Here is an 18,320-nt window from a genome sequence, read left to right as displayed (position 1 = left end):
TTTGTAGTGATGAAGCAACGTTTCATCTAAGCGGCAAAGTTAACCGTCACAATGTGCGCATATGGGGACTAGAGAATCCACACGAAACTGCAGAGCATGGGCGTGATTCCCCGAAAGTGAACGAGTTTTGTGCCGTTTCTCAAATAAAGGTTTATGGCCCTTTCTTTTTCGAGGGAAAAACAGTTACAGGGCAAACCTATCTCGAAATGCTGCAGAACTGGCTCTTTCCACAACTTAGTGAAGATTCCGATGACTTCATTTTTCAGCAAGAAGGAGCACCGCCACATTGGCACCTGCAGGTTCGACGTTTTCTAAATGACACACTGCCTCAACGTTGGATAGGTCGCACGGGACCCCAAGACTTGGCGCTACACTCTTGGCCCCCAAGATCCCCAGACATTACACCCTGCGACTTTTTCTTGTGGGGATATGTCAAAGACCGTGTTTTTGTGCTACCATTAGCAACTAATCTGGATGACCTCAAAAACAGAATCACGGCAGCGGTGACTTCAATGAAAGAAGACACTCTGAGAGACGTTTGGGACGAATTCAACTATCGTCTCGATGTTGTCCTTGCAGCAGGTGGAGGGCACATAGAGCATTTATAAAATGGTAAGTAAAACTTGATAACTCATTAAACCGTTTGTAACTTTTTGTGTAATTGTAACATGTTGCCATCGTGAAATATACTGCTTTGAAATTGGGTCCATCTTTTTGAAACACCCTGTGTATCAGGATTTAAATTTAATTCAAAAATTGATCCAGTTGTCTATTCTCTTTCAAACATTCAAACCGACAGAGGTAGTTATTTATCACAGCATCTGTATAATTTTCACCCTTTTACTCAACTCCGTTTCGCTGGTATTTGGTGGAGCAAAAAGTCTACTGAGCTTTATATATATATATATATATATATATATATATATATATATATATATATATATATATATATATATATATATATATATATATATATATATATATATATATATACATATATATATATATGTGTGTATATATATATATATATATATATATATATATATATATATATATATATATATATATATATATATATATATATATATATAATATACAATATGTCAGTCAAATTGACAAATATTTTTTTCAAAACAATTGTGAAATTGTCAAAATAAGCAATATGTCAGAAATTTTTTATCTTTCGGGAACGGGTGCAACCCTTTAAATGTATTAGCAGGTACAAACGTCCATAAGGGTGGACACACGTGAGTGGTTCAGGTAAACCAAAACCTTTTTGGCCGCAAGTAATGTGCTTAGCATAGAATAAATGCCAAGCCGCTTAAAATATGACAGAAAACACCTTATTAGGAGTCGCTCGGACCCACAACGCAGGGCTCAGCGCGCACGGGCCACGCGCCGCGCTCATTCATCAGCAGGTGCACATTATGACAGATTTATCCTGGTTTGGCAAAAAAAAAAAAAAGAATTGTTAAACATAAAATATATGGGCACAGCAGCAGTCTGTGTGCGTGTGACTTACTGCACGGCGACGGTGGCACGTGCGGCGATTGTGTGAAAATGCTTCGTGGCATGAATTATGGAGCGGAAGCGCTGCGGACCGTCCCGGCAGCGGAGGATCGCGGTGAGCTGATGCCATTCACCGGGGAACTCGTTCATCACGACCCCTCCCCCCAAATCACCCTCTCTCCAATCCCTGCAAAAATTAGAGAGAAAAGAGCGAGTAAAACGTGGGCTGCAGGGAGCTTCGGGGATTATTAATTTGCACGACGAGGCAGCATTGGAGGGGGAGAGGGGAGATGTTTCAAACTTACCATGTTTCATAGGTCTGCAGTGTTAATTGACACCTCAAGAAAACACAGCTCGCTCGCATTGACACGGATTGCCATGCTCGGGGATTGTTGCCTTTTTAAAAAATACCAACGGGGTGCAATTGCTGGAGTCTTGCCTTGGTTTAACGCGCATTACTCTCATCACGCTTTTCACGCACTTCCAAAAGCCATCCGCCTACCTCCTGCAGCTACAGCGACTTCATTCGACTCGTTTGTCACATCGAGCTTGAGCACAGGGGCCATTGCGGCACACCAGCCATCGTTTGTATGCTCGTTTGTTCAACGCAAATATTCATCTCGGTTTGCTCATTAATCCCACTCGGCAGTGTATTCTCAATTCGTTCACCTGGAAGACCTCATGTTGTAGAACTTGTCATTGTGTGTGTGTGTGTGTATATATATATATATATATATATTGTTACGGTTTTTAGAACCGGCACTTGTAAATAATAATCCTTGTAAATAATTCCCTGTAAATATTCCCATCTTCCAAAGGTTAAAGGTAGCACCCTAATTAGTCCATATACAACACGCAGGGCACCGTAGGAACTCTTTCAGTTATTTCATTAGTATGTGTTTCAGGTAAGGCTCTGTTTCCAATAGTTTGAATCTGCGTTGCATTAATTAAATAAGATAGGTCCTTCAATCCCGTGCATTTTGATCTCTCTCTCTCTCCAAGCTACTCCATCATGCGCACCTACAGGCGGGGGTTGTCTCTCTCTCTTGCTATTACGCACCTTAGCGCTTGCTTGCTAGCAGCGTTCACTGCATCAAACGCCATTGCGCACGCGGTCAGGCTGGCGAAGAAGGGGGAAGCGCGGGGAGGAGGCGTGCCCCCCCCCCCCCGTCGACTCATCATCAAAGGTGGAGCCAGCGAGCCCTCGCCGACCAACCAGGGCTGAGGTAAGGTTGCTAGTGGGCGTAGCCCTACGAAGGCAGCTTGATTTCAACGCGCGGGATATAAGCGCGAGCGCAAAGCCCTATTACGGACTGCGCGAGGGGTGGCCATTGTGTAAGGACTGCGCAGGGGAGGGTTGATTGTCACGTTACGAAGAGGACTGCGCAGGGAGCCACCATTGATGACGGACTGAGCAGATTGCATCATTGATTACGGACTGCGCAGGGAACCATTGCTTGATACGAACTGCGCCAAAAGAGAGCTCGATTACCTAGAACTGCGCTGGGGGATGCTGATGATTACGAATTGCGCAGGGAGCGACCAACTGTATCGGACTGCGCCGGGGACTTCTGTTGAACTGCAGCACGTTATGAACGTTGAGAGAGAGAAAGCCGAATACTTTCCCCGATATATGAACCCCGCTAAGTAAGGTCCGCTCGCGTGCAACAATATACGAGCAGCGCTACCTGCCGGGTTTCGCCGCGGAGCTGGAGCGTGGATCGGAACCGGAGCGTGGACCGGGGTGGAACGTGGATCAGAGCCGGAGCCCATGCCGTCCTTCTGCTTGGACCTTCCTTCCCTGCCACCATCACTCCTTTCGTGTAAGTGTGTTTGTGTTGTCCTGGGCGTGATAATTAAGACTGTATAAGGTTGCCCTGTGTCTGCTTCTTCTTCTTCCCTTGTACATTCTTCCTTTCGTTTCCTCTTTAATTATTGGTGTTAATAAATTCCTGTGTTCTTCCTTACTTTGGTTTCTTCTGTCCGATCGTCTTAGTCTTTTCACAATTGAATATACATGGCACGATTTCGGCAATCGCTCAGGATCGGGTTAGTCAACCGCTAACGGCTCGGGCTTCGGATTGCTAACCGCTCAGCAAATTCCATCTTGTCCGCGGTCCGAGCAGGAGTTATCTCCCTGCTTCACGGCCAGGGGTAGGACTCAGGTATTTGGGACTTCATTGACCAATCACCCTGGCTACTCCCGACCAGAAGGAGCATTATAACTTCTAGGGTTGGGGGAATGGCCAGCTTAAAGGACAAGGGGATTAACCCCCCCCTTGGTAAGGGGAGCGCCGAACCCCGAATCCGCAACAATTGGTAGTCAGGTGTTGGGATCTGGAACCTGGGACTAAATTTGTTAGACAAAATTTTGGACACCAATTGTGCTATTGGCCGCAACATTTGGTGTCTGGGAGTGGGATTGGACCTGAACCATATTTTAATCCATCTTAAAAAATTTGGTCAAAATTTTGGGCGGCCGAAATTTTATTAAAACATCCAAATTGGATCGTGCCATGGATAGTCAATGCGGTCGGATGCCGGTGGAGGAAAATGAGTGGGTAGAGGAAGGGTTAGAGTCATCTCAGGACCCCAGGGAACAATTGGGGGAGATGGAGGAGGAGGATAATGAAGGTGCGGTCGAGGGGGTTGCAGGCACACAAAATGGCGGCGCCTCGGACATGGTCGCGGTAGCCGAGCCCGCGGCACCGGTAGACTGGGGCCTATTTATGGTGCAGATGAGGACCTTTATGGTCAAGATGGGCGAAGACCTGGAAAGGAACAGGGAGCAATTGGGAAGCCAAATTGTGGGATTGAGTATGGAGATGGGAGAAATGAGGGCCAATAGTGAGGGAATGGAAAATAGATTAAAAGATCAAATTGGGGGATTAGACATTAAATTTGGGGAATTATACAGTAAATTTGGGGAAATAGACAGTAAATTTGGGGATTAGAAAATAAATTGGGAAGATTAGAAGAGGACAAATTAGGGGGCCAATTGGAGGACATAAATGGCCAAGCCCGGGAAGTGAACGAGGGGCTAGCAAGGGGGCAAGCCAGGTATGAGACAAAGGAATTGGAGAGGAAGAGAAACCGCAGGTTGAGCAAGGAGGTCGCATTTGTATGCGACGAGGTAACGCGGCTTGACTAACGCGGGAGAAGCGAAGTGGAGCAAGGCAAGGTCATGTGGACGGGTATAGAGATCGCGACCCGGGGTATGGGGAAGCCGGCGACTGCCGAAGTAGAAAAGAAAATTTTATTAGAGCCAGCGGTCGTCGAGGGAAAGGAAAAAGAAATTAAAACCGAACAAATAGTGGAAATTGGAGAGACCGCAGACGTAGAAAAGCACTCGCAGGCGGAAGAGAGGGAAAATGTGCAAAGTCTGTATCCGCATCTTGATGCTGTACTTCCTAACCAAATGGAAAGTTTGCAGGTGGTGGAGGGAAGAAGAAGAATCCCGAAGGTGAGCCGGGTAGTATATGGGACGAAAAGATTTTTCGGAAAAGTGTTTGGCGCGAAAAGTTTTTTCGCGCGCTTGGGATTCAGGCGTAACCCGGGCGCTTGCGGAAGGTCCTTTGTGCGCTGTGCTAAAGTGAATGGCGTGAGTGTGAAGAAAAGGTGAATGAAAGAGAATGGCGTGCATATGAGGAAGAAGAGTGCGCCGGAGCGAGAGTGTGATACTGAAACCGAGTGCGAGAGTGAATGCACATCGGAGTGTGAGTGTGGAAGTGGAACGACGAGTGATACAGAGAGTGAGATGGATGAGGAGCGGGTACGTGGGAGCACACCGGAGCGCGTGAATGGGTGGATGCTGGAATGCACACCCGTGGTGAGTGTTACAGAGTACGTAACAGAGGAGTGGTGTGCAATGGAGTGTGCGAGTAGGATGAGTGCGTGAGAAGGTGCGCGAGAGGAATGGTGCGTAACAGAGTGCGTAAGAAAGGGGTATGCACGAGCGAGTGCTGTGACAAAGTGTATGGGATGTATGAGAGGCGTTGGAGCGCCGGGTTTTGCGAGCGAGAAAAGGAATGCGTGGTGTGAGCATGCGAGGGAAGCATCGACGCTGACCGGGGCAGCGTTTAGGCCGACGTATAGCCGACGTGAGCGCTCGGGGCATGATGCTCTTTGTGTGCTGCGAGGGCCGGCCGGGATCGTAGCCGCATCGCTTCTGTTCGGGGCGCCGTGCAAGATTCGGGCCGGGGCCCGCCCTGTATGTTTGGGGCCGCGTCGTTCAGGCGATCGGCACGGTTCCGGGGGAGAAAGGCCAGGTCGGACCTTCACCCCCTGGCAGGGGCGGTGTTCCGACCAGGTGAGGTTGGGTCATCGGGCCGGAGACCGCAAGGCTCTGCGCCGGTATGGACCGTGGAATCTCGGACCGAGTATGCCTCCTCCCCAGAATCGATGCCGGACGGACCCAACCACAGGAGACTGACAATCCGCACACATAGCCGGCCCTTCGAAGCCGAGCTGTGAAAATGCATTGACGCACCGAGGCTCATAGTACAGTGGACTGGATAGTGAAATTGATGGCAAATGGTATATGGTGTAGAGGGATGGTAGATCTGCCATCCCTCACATCGTATTTGTGGGCAGCGGAGCTTTAGCATTTATGGGGTATGGCGGTGAAAACCTAGCCAGGGAGGGCTTGGATAATGATTAGGGATCTAGGAAATGACCATAGGTAACTGTAGATTTAAGTAGCGACATTATACCTGTAGTGGGGACGTAGGTAGATTAGTTGGATTATAATGACGTGGGATGTGCAGTAGTATAAGGGATGACTGGGAAGCACTAAGTTAGAGGGGAAACCAGGTAATTAGATGATGCAGTGTGTTTGTAGTGAGAGTGATGAAATGAGGAATTGGTATGGAAGTTCTTTGTGGTGAGATTGTTGAAATGAAGCATTGCTCGTGAATGCTATGTGTGTGTGTAGAAAGTGCATGAGCAGAGTATTGAGAATGGGTGTGATTGTGCATTGAGTGAATGGCTTGCATGGTGACAAGGGAGAATGGTTGGATGGAATAAATGGTCGGGAATGGATGGTGTGGAGTGGGAGTGTGGAATACGTGGAGTGGAGTGTATGGTGCGAAAGAGAGAATGGGGGAAGGATGGACCCCCTTCACGAACACTCAGGGAGGGCAGTTTAAAAGTAGGTAGAGGAAGTAGGTAAATTGTGGTTGGATATTGACATCTGTGGTGCCGAAAGTAGCAGAGTACTGCTTGATGGGTGCATTAGTGGAGTGAAATGGCTGGGCGTGTGGCCTGTTAGTGAGAAAGATTAAATGGGCACTCCGCCACTGTTAGTCTGTCGGCCAGGTGAGGCCGCAGGTAGGCTCTGGGAGCCAGGTAGAGTTAGAGTTCAGTTAGTGTTCAATGGGGCCCGAGGATCCGAAGGACAGACCCGGTAGCCCAGTGCCAGAGAGGGCACCGAGGGGGTAAGTGCCAGGGAGGGCCTTCCCCAGGTAAGGTTAGGGCGAGGAGCAGGTAAGCTTGGGTGGCTACGTTCAGTGGCGGAGGTGTGCAGGTGAGCGGACCTGCTGGGAGAGCCACCTGACCCAGCCCCGAAATTGTGCAAGGGCACAGGGTGAAGAATCGGAGGAGTGAGACCCCAAATTGGTGAGCGCCACAGTATGTTCAATGGGAATTGGTTTTTAGAACCGCATAGAGTAAAGATGGCCAATGGTTTTGCAGGGAAAGACCCTGGGTAGAGTAAAAGTGTTAATGTGATTTAGAGTGTAGATAGGAGAAAGTCTCTTCGCACCATACGCATCCACTCTCCGAGGTGATAAGACTCCACACCATGATTTTGCAAACGTTTGGTTGGTTGAAAGACGCATCTTGACGTGGGGAAGACATTGTTTATATTCCATCTCTTCCTCCTTCCGAGGGATTGATGACAAATTTGGCTTAGGAGGGATTGATAAGGAATTGGGATTGATAACGAATTTGGTTTAGGGGGGATATGGGGAAGACAAGACGATAGCGACGGATTTGATAAATGTGTAGATTGTGTAAATACGGGGTAGGGGCAAGGGTAGAGTAGGTGACATGGGGGTGACGTACGGTAGGGATGAGCTTTCTCGGCTCGCTCTCCTGCGCACCTCACTTTGCATTATCTTGTGTTGATGTGTACCCTTGCGCCCTTGCACCCCGCTAACCCTGCTTTGTCTTCCTTCCCCACTCATGGACCGTGGTCTTTGTGTGCCGAGGGGAAAGTGTGCAGGTGTCGCAGTTGTGCGCCCGCACCCTCGCTGCTTGCCTGCCTGGACCGGTACACCACCTATGGACCACACATTCTGTGGCCAAGCCCACCTTATGGACCACACGTGCTGTGGCCTGGCATCTCTGCTGGAAATCGACCTTTGCTGCCAGCGTCTTGCTTGCGGACCACGGTCAAGGTGGCACCTATGCCAAGCAGATGGACCACCTTTAGTTGGCCCCTGTTGGCCGTAATTAAAAAAGTGGACACGGTTTGCGCAAAGCATGGCCCTGAAATTCGTCAAGATCACGGGGAGGAGTTACGAACACCTTGTTCTTTAAATGACCCAAAGGAAATAATCACATGGTGTGAGGTCAGGTGATCTTGGTGGCCATTCCACTGCATGGTTGAGGGCGATGACTCGGTCTCCAAAGAGTTCCCTCAGTCGATCTCGGACAGCGATAAGACGATGTGCTGGGGTGCCGTCTTGGGCCCACCAGAGATATCTGAAGACACCACGAACCTGTCGCTCAAAGTTCTCCTCCAGCTGCGGGAAAACTTCATCATTGATCATCTGCAGATACGTGTTACCATTGACATTCCTTTGAAAGAAAAATGGTCCGATCACCTGACCACTTCCACAAAGTCCCAAACAAACAGTCCACTTTTGTCGATTCATGTTGGTGTCAAAATTAAATTCTGGGGGTTGTCCTGTCGGTGCATATTCAAGAACATTATGGGTATTGACCTTGCCGTCCATGGCGAAAGCAGCTTCGTCGCCGATAACGAGATGAATGAAATGATATTGTAAATTGTAAATATTGTAAATAGTATAAACACATTGTAAAAACACTATTGTAAATAGAATAAACGGTCGTGAGTTAATACACTGAATATTTACTTACTGTTCCATTGCTACTGGTAATATAATTGTAATAATCGTCATAGCATCTTCCAGAGCGACATGAAACACCGATTGACGACTCGTTTGTTCATCATTTGACTCATTTGTTTGATGCACATCGAGTTCTTCTGATACCTATTCCACGTCGGGAGTTGTTAACTATACTCGCTTTGATAGCGACAACGTTCTGTGCTCGCAGAATGCTGAAAAGGATGTCTGGTCATGGCAAATCCCACCGGCCACAGGGCAAACCAATAAGCATTCCCTTTATCTATTACACGCTCATTTATATCCTCATTTTATCATAACATTCCCCCCCCCTCAAAAAAAAAGCTGGAAAAACGTTTATACTTCTTAATTCCGTCCCTGCATGCCTACTGGTCCACTTTACATGCCACATGCCACTCACTCTGCCATTTTCTTCTCTTCCTTCTCTGTCACCCCCACCCCAATCCATCTCGTCTTGCATTCAGTAAATCATTTAGGTTGCCACCGAGGCACATGCTCGTCATCCTATATTCCACTCGAGGATGTACCTCTCTCAATCCCGAAGTCCCGAAGGAGCACGCAGGTTCACGACCCATTCTATACACGCAGTGTCCTTGGGAAAAAAAAGAAAAAAAAAGAAAAGAAGAAGAGTGTGGTGAGTATTTTTAACACGTCCAATTTGGCTCGAGCATCAGTTGTTGGAACAAATCTGTTGTTTTGAGGCAGCAGCGCCATTCCTTTAACGGACTGTGCCTTGCACTCTTTCGGGGTCACACTCAACCAAGGGCAGACGTGAGATGAAAAAAGCACGTTAAGTGTCCTCTCTGCTTTCCACCCGGAACCCCAGGGGCTAACATCTTTCTAAGGCTCCTCCAGCTAAAAAGCTTTTATATGTCTTCTCTTTCCAGCAAAGAGAAAAAAAAACAACCTCCACATATTGCCCAATCTTTAAACGAGGCATTTCAGCAATTATTTACTTAATTGGAGTCTATACTTTTCCGTTCGTATTTGAGTCCGCGGATGAAAGCTCCCATCGTTTCTGTGTTCTGCAAAGTACAGGAAGGGTTTCAAGATCATCGATTAACACAAATTGCGTTTAGATTTTAAAAAGAAAGGAGTATCCGCAGTTCAAAATTCAGGTCGGCTTTAAAATCTCCCCTCCGAGTTCATGCCACGACACAATTAGCATGTGCACACAATCGAATCCTTTTGCACACGTCACAATAGTGAGCTCAAACAGCTGTTGGTAAACCTTCCAGAACGTTTCATTTGATTACGAGTCGTGGTTTTTTTAAACGCTGCTGTAATAATTTATGTCCAGCTGGGAAAATGCTGAGAATTCCAATGTTCGACAATGGTGCAGAAATATGAAGATGCTTTACAACCCAAAATTCTCTCATTCGGCTTCATTGGGGCTCGAATCATAACTCTTGTGTAGGTATTCATAAATTCCGGGTTATTCGGTACAAAAGGGCAACACAGCCGTTATAACTTAACCTATCCTAATGAAATAATGGATCATTAACCTCGAATGGTGGATGGCAGAGATCCTCTAGTGATGAAGGTAGTAAAAACCACACTGAGCTCGTATAATATCAGACACACACACACACACACACACACACACACACACACACACACACACACACACACACACACACACATACTTGGCAGTAACTAATATGTTCTGGATAAGTACATCTACTATTCACAAATGAAACAGAAGAGTTCATCATCAATCAGTTTCCCCCTCTCCCGCTCCCACTCCAACTCCCAAAATGGTCATCATGACGTCACAGTGCACCTCCATGGTAAATTTGAATCTGAACATTTGGTGAATTATTCGAGTTTTGTTGCACAAGTAGCTTTTTCTTAAAGATGTTGTTTTCAAAAGATACTTTACAAAAATAAGAGTTCTTCTCATGTTTTTTTTTGGCCACCGAAGAGGTCATCGCCACGAATTGAAACGTACAATGTTGACCCCAGAGCCTTTGCTGTTCAATCCGACCAAGGCGTCAGAGTAATCTTAAACGTCGCGACAATTTATTACATTCTTTTCAGAGAATATTAGGATACAGAGCTTCTTCATTTACTGGGGGACATATAAGCCATCTATCTTGTGTCAGGAAAGTGTCTCTGCAGATGCTCGTTTGTTGGACAACAGCCTCTCCTGAATTGGCTTCGACCGTCAGTCGGGCGTCTTTGATGAAACGGCACATTTAATCAAAGCGTGTCCAGAATGGAGAACTAGCCTTGCTGATGAAAGATAGTGATCCACCTTTAGAGGCCATTTTTCCCTGCAGAGCATGGGTTGGCCTTTTTCAGGCACCATGGGCCCCTTTTTGAAACAATGTTTTATGGCCTGATGCCCTTCCTGCCACCAACCCTGTTAGTCACCTCTTGCGACACACAGGGAATTACCAGGGAGCTGGTACTCAATTTGCTGACCTCGGAAGGATGACAGGCTGATTCAACCCCCCCCTGGTCTTAATTCAGCAATTGACCGGGATTCGAACCCAGGATCCTAGGATCCCAAGCCGGCACCCTAACCGCTAAGCCAACATGAGGCTTGATGAAAGATAGTCGATCTGTATCAACGGACAGGTAGAACAATGGGTCGAATCCAGAGGACGTTGTTTGAGGCATGCTAATCTCCATGGGGAAACGAGGAGAAGCTGAGGTTTCAGTCGTTAACCCTTCGTCGGAAGCAAAAATCATGCCCGGAGAGCGGCTGCTAAGGAGCTTTTGTGAAGCTGACATCATTTGAGAGGTTTTTCTTTGGGAGAGGATGCTTTGTATCGTGAAACCAAAAACAGGATGTCCCAATAGCAATGAACCAGGATGTCCAGGTGTTTATAAGGGAATGTCGTGGAGTTCTTTTCACCTTGAAGGCAGCAAACTGAAAAGTTGATTTGTTGCTGCAATAACAATCCTCGTATTGTCTCTTCGGGTAGAAAACCGTTGAAGGGAAATGTTTTTCCAAAGTAAGGTCATGGTCAATTTCCAGTGGGTTCCACAGAAGCATAACTTGAGGTATGTGGTGATGACGATGATGATGGTGTGAGGCGTCGTTTTTGACGAATCTCTTCCCTTCGTTGACGTGCTCCCAATGCGTTGTGCGATGGTTGTAGAGTCCAATGGGGGACCCACAATGTCTACCACAAACATCGCAGGTATAGACTGGTCCTTGCAGAGATGGACGTTGACAGGTTTTCCTTTCTTGCTTCGACTGTTTCCCACGTTCAAAGTGGTCCAGACCTTTGCGGCCAATGTTACGCCAGGTTGACATGTTGGTGGCCTGATGTTCCCAGGTGACAACTGGGATGGCACAAGACTGGTGACACAAGTTAAGTTAAAGGTAATATTTTATCAAACGACATTAAATGTGCACAGAAACTTTATCATAGTCATAACAGATGGATGATCAAGTTGTTGAGATACCGGGAAGTGAAGGGTGACGGAAAGAAGAAATCATCCACAAATGTAACTGTGAAGAATGAACTCTTCTTCAGACAGTGTAAGGATCGTGGAAGAGCTTGTACATGCACCACATGTAACACGAAGACATGCCAGATGTGTTTGTACAGCCTGGTAAAGAAAGAAAGAGTCCAGACCGACCAAACAAGACTGGCCAACAGACAACATTTGGAGAACACGATTCTGTTTACATGTTTAAGTGTCCAAATTTCAAGGGGTTGGCCCAAGGATGTCGGAATGATTCGGACACACTTGAAATGATCACATAGGATGCAACCTGGTGGATATTTAAAGAGCCATGCCTTATATATGCAGAAATGATGGAATTTTCTTGAGCTTTGAGAAAGGAAAAGGAGGGAGATTTGGATGCTGAGATGGGGATCGGTCTGAGGGAAAGGAGGAGGATGAGTATATGAGGAGTAGGGCAGAAGTAAGGGACGCTTGGGACAAGGCACGTGCGACACGTTGGTTAGGAGCGATGGAGAAGCATGCGCTCGGGATGGAGGAGTGGGAGTTGTGCTCAGGAGGAAGTTGACAGGAGGACGACAAGTCAAGGGGCAGAGCAAAATTTTAGAGGATGGGAGTCGTAGAGAAGGACAAGAGAGAGGTGTGGTGCTGAGGAGGTTTGGGATAGCATGGTGTGGAGGGTTAAAACTCGTGCGGCTGATCCCACAAGATAGTGGGATTAATTTGGGCCATGAAAGTAATATTAGTAGTCGTGGTAGTATTATTATATATGACTATTTTTGATCCCTACCCTCTCTCATTTCCTCGTGCATATATACTAAATCAATGGCTCCTCGAGAAGCATCCTTCATCTCCGCGAGTGCTTGCCCGTCATTACTCTTGGGGCAGAACTCTTTTCTTATTTTACATCAATAAGTGTGTAGATCAGAAAGTTCATAGAATACAGTTTGAAAGTCAGCAAACATTTCTTTACAACGGATTGAATTGCTTAAACATAACGCAGGTGAAATGATGTCCTGGCAAGCCCGAGTGAAATTAATCATTTTATCCTGCTGATGAAGCCAAAAATGAATTGATCTTCCCTGAGACAACATTTCATAAACAAAACTAACCTTCAGGAATGACATTTCCCTTCCTATTACAAAATAATAAAGAAGAAAAATGAATCTGTTCATTGCATGGGATGCACCTTTAGAAACACGAACCAACTGTTTCTTCCAAGTTACGAGCATCTTCAAAAGTCGAGGGACTCCGCAGAGGTTACTTCATTCGTCCACTATTCGTATGCAGCTCCTGGTTTGCCGGTTGCATCATTCTGGTCCGGAATGGAACCAGCATCAGACTGGACACCTCTAAGGCCAGCACACTACCTCTAATCCATTCTGACAGACCGTTTGCAGAGGTGATTGTGCAGAGGTGATTGGGATGAAACACGGAAAATACCAAAATTGAACCAATTTGAGAAGGACTACGAAGCAGATGTTCCTTTAAGAAAGAGCTTTAATTGCCTAAAGAAATGCAAGCCTGTACAAAAGAGGTGGTTATTGTATTTTACACAAATCTGTTCGCCTCATTTGAATATGACTCGCAATTAGCACTTCACACAAAACCAACGGAATGAAATAAATCCTTTTTGCTCGTGACCTTGTAGATCTGATGTGGCGAAGGTCGCGTCCTATTCTCGAGCGATAATAGAATCGGAGAAGCTTGTAATGATGTTTTTACTTTTTTGTTATACCAGAGTACTAGGTAATAACTATCGCCATAGCAACCTTTGTGATGTGATTCGTTTTACTGTTTGAAAATTTTCAAGGTTTATCGCTCTTGCCTGCGAGTTGACGTCTCAATCGGATTGTGCTTCCTCTTACTTGCTTTACTCCAACAGATCTTTCCCTTTCCCCCTAAACATTCGATCTGAATTATCAGGGCAAGGCAGTTGGCAAACTTTGAGAGCTTGGCCCCAAATTTTGTAGTTATAGTTGTTTGTTGGTGTTTTGGTCATTGTCATCGTTTTTGCCCTTGTTGTTGTTTTAGCTTCTGCGTCACATGATTGCAAAGTCGATGGATCTAAGGGACCTGGCAATATCAGCCGCTCACTCCCAGAGATATTTTGTGGAAGGAAAGTTAAATGATGTATATCCTCGGCCAGTGAAATGTCTTCTTCGTGAAAAGATGAGTAAAGTTATCCGGGATTGGGGCATTGCACCATCAACCGGGCCCAGAGGAGCTCTCTAGAGGAGACTGAGAAGGGTTGAGGATTGTTTGTCTTCTTTCAGAGTGTTGGCACCGTAGGTTCTCCATGATCCGTGTATGCTTCTCTTGGACAATAGTGCCACCACTTGTAGGCATTCCTTCCCCAACACCTCGTTCATTAGGTGAAATGGTTTGGGGGAGATAGAAGGGGAGGGCATCCGATTAGGACTCTTGTAGATGGACACGTGTGGTTTTTGCAAGATATTAAGGGAGTTTACAACAGGAGGTTGGAAAACGACATTGATTCAAAGGAAACGATATGAAATCAAATCCATGGCAGAAATATAGGAATAGTATGTTAAAGATCCCACGGTGTCCTTCACGAAGAGTAGTCGAGCTATTGCCGGCCCCATGGACAAATTACAAATTCCTGCCCTGCAACCATATCTCAAAGATGTATGGACCGATTTTGTTCATACTTAGCATAAAGACAATACATGATGGTATGCATATGCGCATCATTTTGTTTTGCGAATGTGATCAAAGATGGCCGACTAGGAGCCATTTTAGTTGTAAGAAACCCAGCTGGTCCTCATCCATTTCTCAGACATGCATTTACCGATGTTGTTCAAATTAAGCACACAGATAAAGATTGATGGCTTACATATGCACCTCATTTTTTAAAGATCTGATCCAAGATGGCCGACTGGCGGCCATTTTGTTACTTAAATGTGTCGCCCAACAATTACTCGGACATGCATGGACCGATTTTGTTCAAATTTGCCACAAGCATACACGTGCACCTCACTTTATTTTGTAAACTCATCAAAGATGGCCGACTGGTGGACTGGCGGCCATTTTAGTTATTAAAAAACCCGATATCGAAAACGTCCTCAACCATTTCTCAGACATGCATTTACAGATCTTGTTCAAACTTGGCACAGTGATATAATGAATGATGGCTTACATAAACACGTCATTTTGTTTCGAGATCAGATCCAAGATGGCCGGCTTGTGGCCAATTTGTTACTTAAACGTGTCCCCAATTATTTCTCGACATGCATGGACCGATTTTGTTCAAACTTGGCAGAAAGACAACACATGAGAGTATACATAAGCAGAAGATTTTGTTTTGTAATCCGAACAACGATGGCCGACTAACGGCCTTCAACTCCGTACAGCAAAATTACTAAAACCATGGGGACTATGACATTTTATGTCTTTTTCTCCTTGTTCCTTTATGACTCATTCAAAATGAGCTTAGGAACAAGCCCAGCGACACCTGATGAAACATGGTAATATAAAATGCAAAAACTGTGTCTGTGAATTTGTGTTTCTGAACATGAAGGTCTCTCAAGTTTGATGGAACAGTGAAGCATAAAACAAGGAGCAACACAAGTTAACGTGGTCCAAATGTAATAAAAAAGAAGGTATGCGTTATCTTACATGGAGGCGAGGTCTCAACAGCCTTTTCCTGTTTCAATTCTCTCCAAACCAGGCACATGGAGGGGAAAAAGCATTAGAATAATTAAATAGTTTTACGAGTCCACAGTTAGAAAATCTCCAAATCTGGAATCTCCAACTGATACAACAGTAACCTATCAGGAAAGAAAAAAATGAAAATTTGGAAACAGGTGGGCTTAAAGGGAGTAATGGGGGTACACTACGCAACGTTGTAATAGTGGTATACAGCACATCCAAAGTTGAAATGAACTTCCCAAAACTCCTGACCATGTTTATCCCACAATGGAGAGCAGCTTGTACTTTTATCCGATGGTTCCAAAATTTTCAGGTATAAAAACTTGTGTTGCAGGTGGGAAATGTCTTATAGGCATGTGCATGTCAGGCATCTAAGAACAGCAGATTGCATTCTCAGAAAAGGGTATCGATGCACCAAAGTCCTCACTAATTAGACAACTAGGTTGTTTTGTAAGGTAAGAGATTGTTCAGGTTGTTTATTTTCTGTCGAAGCCTGCAGGCCACTCGCAGTGTTGCACTCTTTATTATATTTGCCGCACAGCGGAGTAACGAACTAGATGCAGTGATGTAATCTTCACTGCCTTGCACCGACCCTCATACAACAGCAACAACGACCACAACGGGTCCACTCCTAATGTCCTTTTCAAAAATAGCACAAATCGGCCCGTGAGCCGCAAAAGGCCAAGCTAACCTTTAATTTCTCCGTCTCCCACTGTTGCGAACAACACAAGCGTATATCCACCAAGGGGTCATGAGTGGCTAAAGAGTGTGCGCGTTTGAATGCAGAAACCGCGACCGTAAGCGAGACCCGACTGCCTATGATTTGTCAGGGGAAATAATTCGGGTTGTTTTTTTTTCAACTATTACTGAGCCTGCAAAGGCCAAAAAGTGAGCGCAGTGTCCTTTCCATATCCTTGGATTGTCATAAGCAATTACTTGTCCAGAGAACTCCTGTGTAGAAATTTAAAGGCTTTGTTTTCCACTTTCTGTATTACCTGCGTTGTGTAGCCACATGAACACTCGAGACATGCTGGCTGCTTAGGACAGGTGAATCTGAGGGCATTGGTTCAGGTATATAAAGCAAACAATGTGTTGATTTTGGTAGACCAGTTTAATTCCATCAAATCCTTGTTCCAGAGATTAATAGCGTTCTTTTCTACACTCGTCCATCTACCTTGACGTCCAGGGAGTCCATTAGTCGGAATAAGTGTTCCCCTTCCTACAGTGGTCTTTAGTCTCAAGTCACGTGACTTAACTCGCCTTGGTAAACGCACCTCAAACTGATTTTTTATATATATATATTCCCATTGTTTACGTCATTCAACTGGACAGAAGGGTTATTGCACGTTGAAATGCTTGCCCATTAACCTGTTTTAGATCGTGAACTCATAACCAAGAATATTGAGTCATTCTGGGAATATTCAGTTATCACTTGTTCATTAATCCGATTTCTAAGGTGATACTGCCACGAACAGCCTGGAGTTGGCTTAATGGTCAAGGCGGATGGCTTGAGATCTCAGGGTCCTGAGTTCAAGCCCCCGTCAATCTGTTGAATTAACAGCAGCTGGGTTGACTCAGCCTGTCATCCTTCCGAGGTTGGCAAAATGAGTACCAGCTTACTGGGATGAATGAGCTTACCAGGATTGTGCCCAATTGCCTAGAAAGTGCTCCGGCAGCCACATGTATCTGAAGATGCAAAAACGAGTGGTCATCATCACTGCCACCAACACTCCATACCGAATGTTTGTAGATGTGGTAACAGCTGTGTACTGCTACCATTCGTCACTCAGATCAGGTGTAGCTTCAGCACTAGGCTCTGCTCTGTTGGCTCCAGACGACGTTCCAAGGTATTCCAGTGTGGTTCTGGGGGTGATTTGGGAGTGGAGTGGAGACAGATTGGGGGCTAGGGTCCAGTGTAGAAGAAGGAGAACAAAAAGTCTAAATCCAGTGCACTTCTGATTAAATGTAAGAAGGAACTGAAGTTGACACAGGTTCTGAATTTGCGGGCAGAGAAATTACACATGCTATCAGAAAACACAACGGGAAGCTAAAAGGGTAGAGCTTTCCTGTGGTGTTTTCTGTGTTAACAAAACGCAGTACCTCTGTTTACATGCAAACAAAATATTTGGATGCACTATACCGGATGCACCTGATGATGAAAAGTTTTTTTTTTCTTGTTTTTTTTGTATACAAGATCGAGGCTCGTGAAAGAGCGAACATTAATCACACAGAAAGACAGACACATAAAACAAATAACATCGGGAGCGGTAGACAAGATGGGGAGAGAGGGGGAAGGACACAAACACAACATTTGAGAGCAGGGACCGAGAGACATGGAGACATCGAGAGATCTGTGGGAGGGAGAGGGCTTTGGGGGGGAGGCTTGGGAAGGGGGGTGGGGGGGTGGGAGAGGTATAAAACATATGGACACTGCCAGGACTTCCAGGAAAGAAGTTGGAATTTCAAACAAGGTGGATCTGGGGTGAATTAGTGGGGGTAGACCAAGAATGCTTAGGACTATGTTAATGCTTTCAGTGAATTGTCCCTTAATACCTGAGTTCGAGCCACAGAGCGGAATGTAACAAAGCTGTTTTGGACCCTTTT

The sequence above is a fragment of the Myxine glutinosa genome, chromosome 12 (genome assembly GCF_964187855.1).
Source record: "Myxine glutinosa chromosome 12, kmMyxGlut1.1, whole genome shotgun sequence".
Lineage (NCBI taxonomy): Eukaryota > Metazoa > Chordata > Myxini > Myxiniformes > Myxinidae > Myxine > Myxine glutinosa.
Note: the sequence above shows the minus strand (reverse complement) of the source record.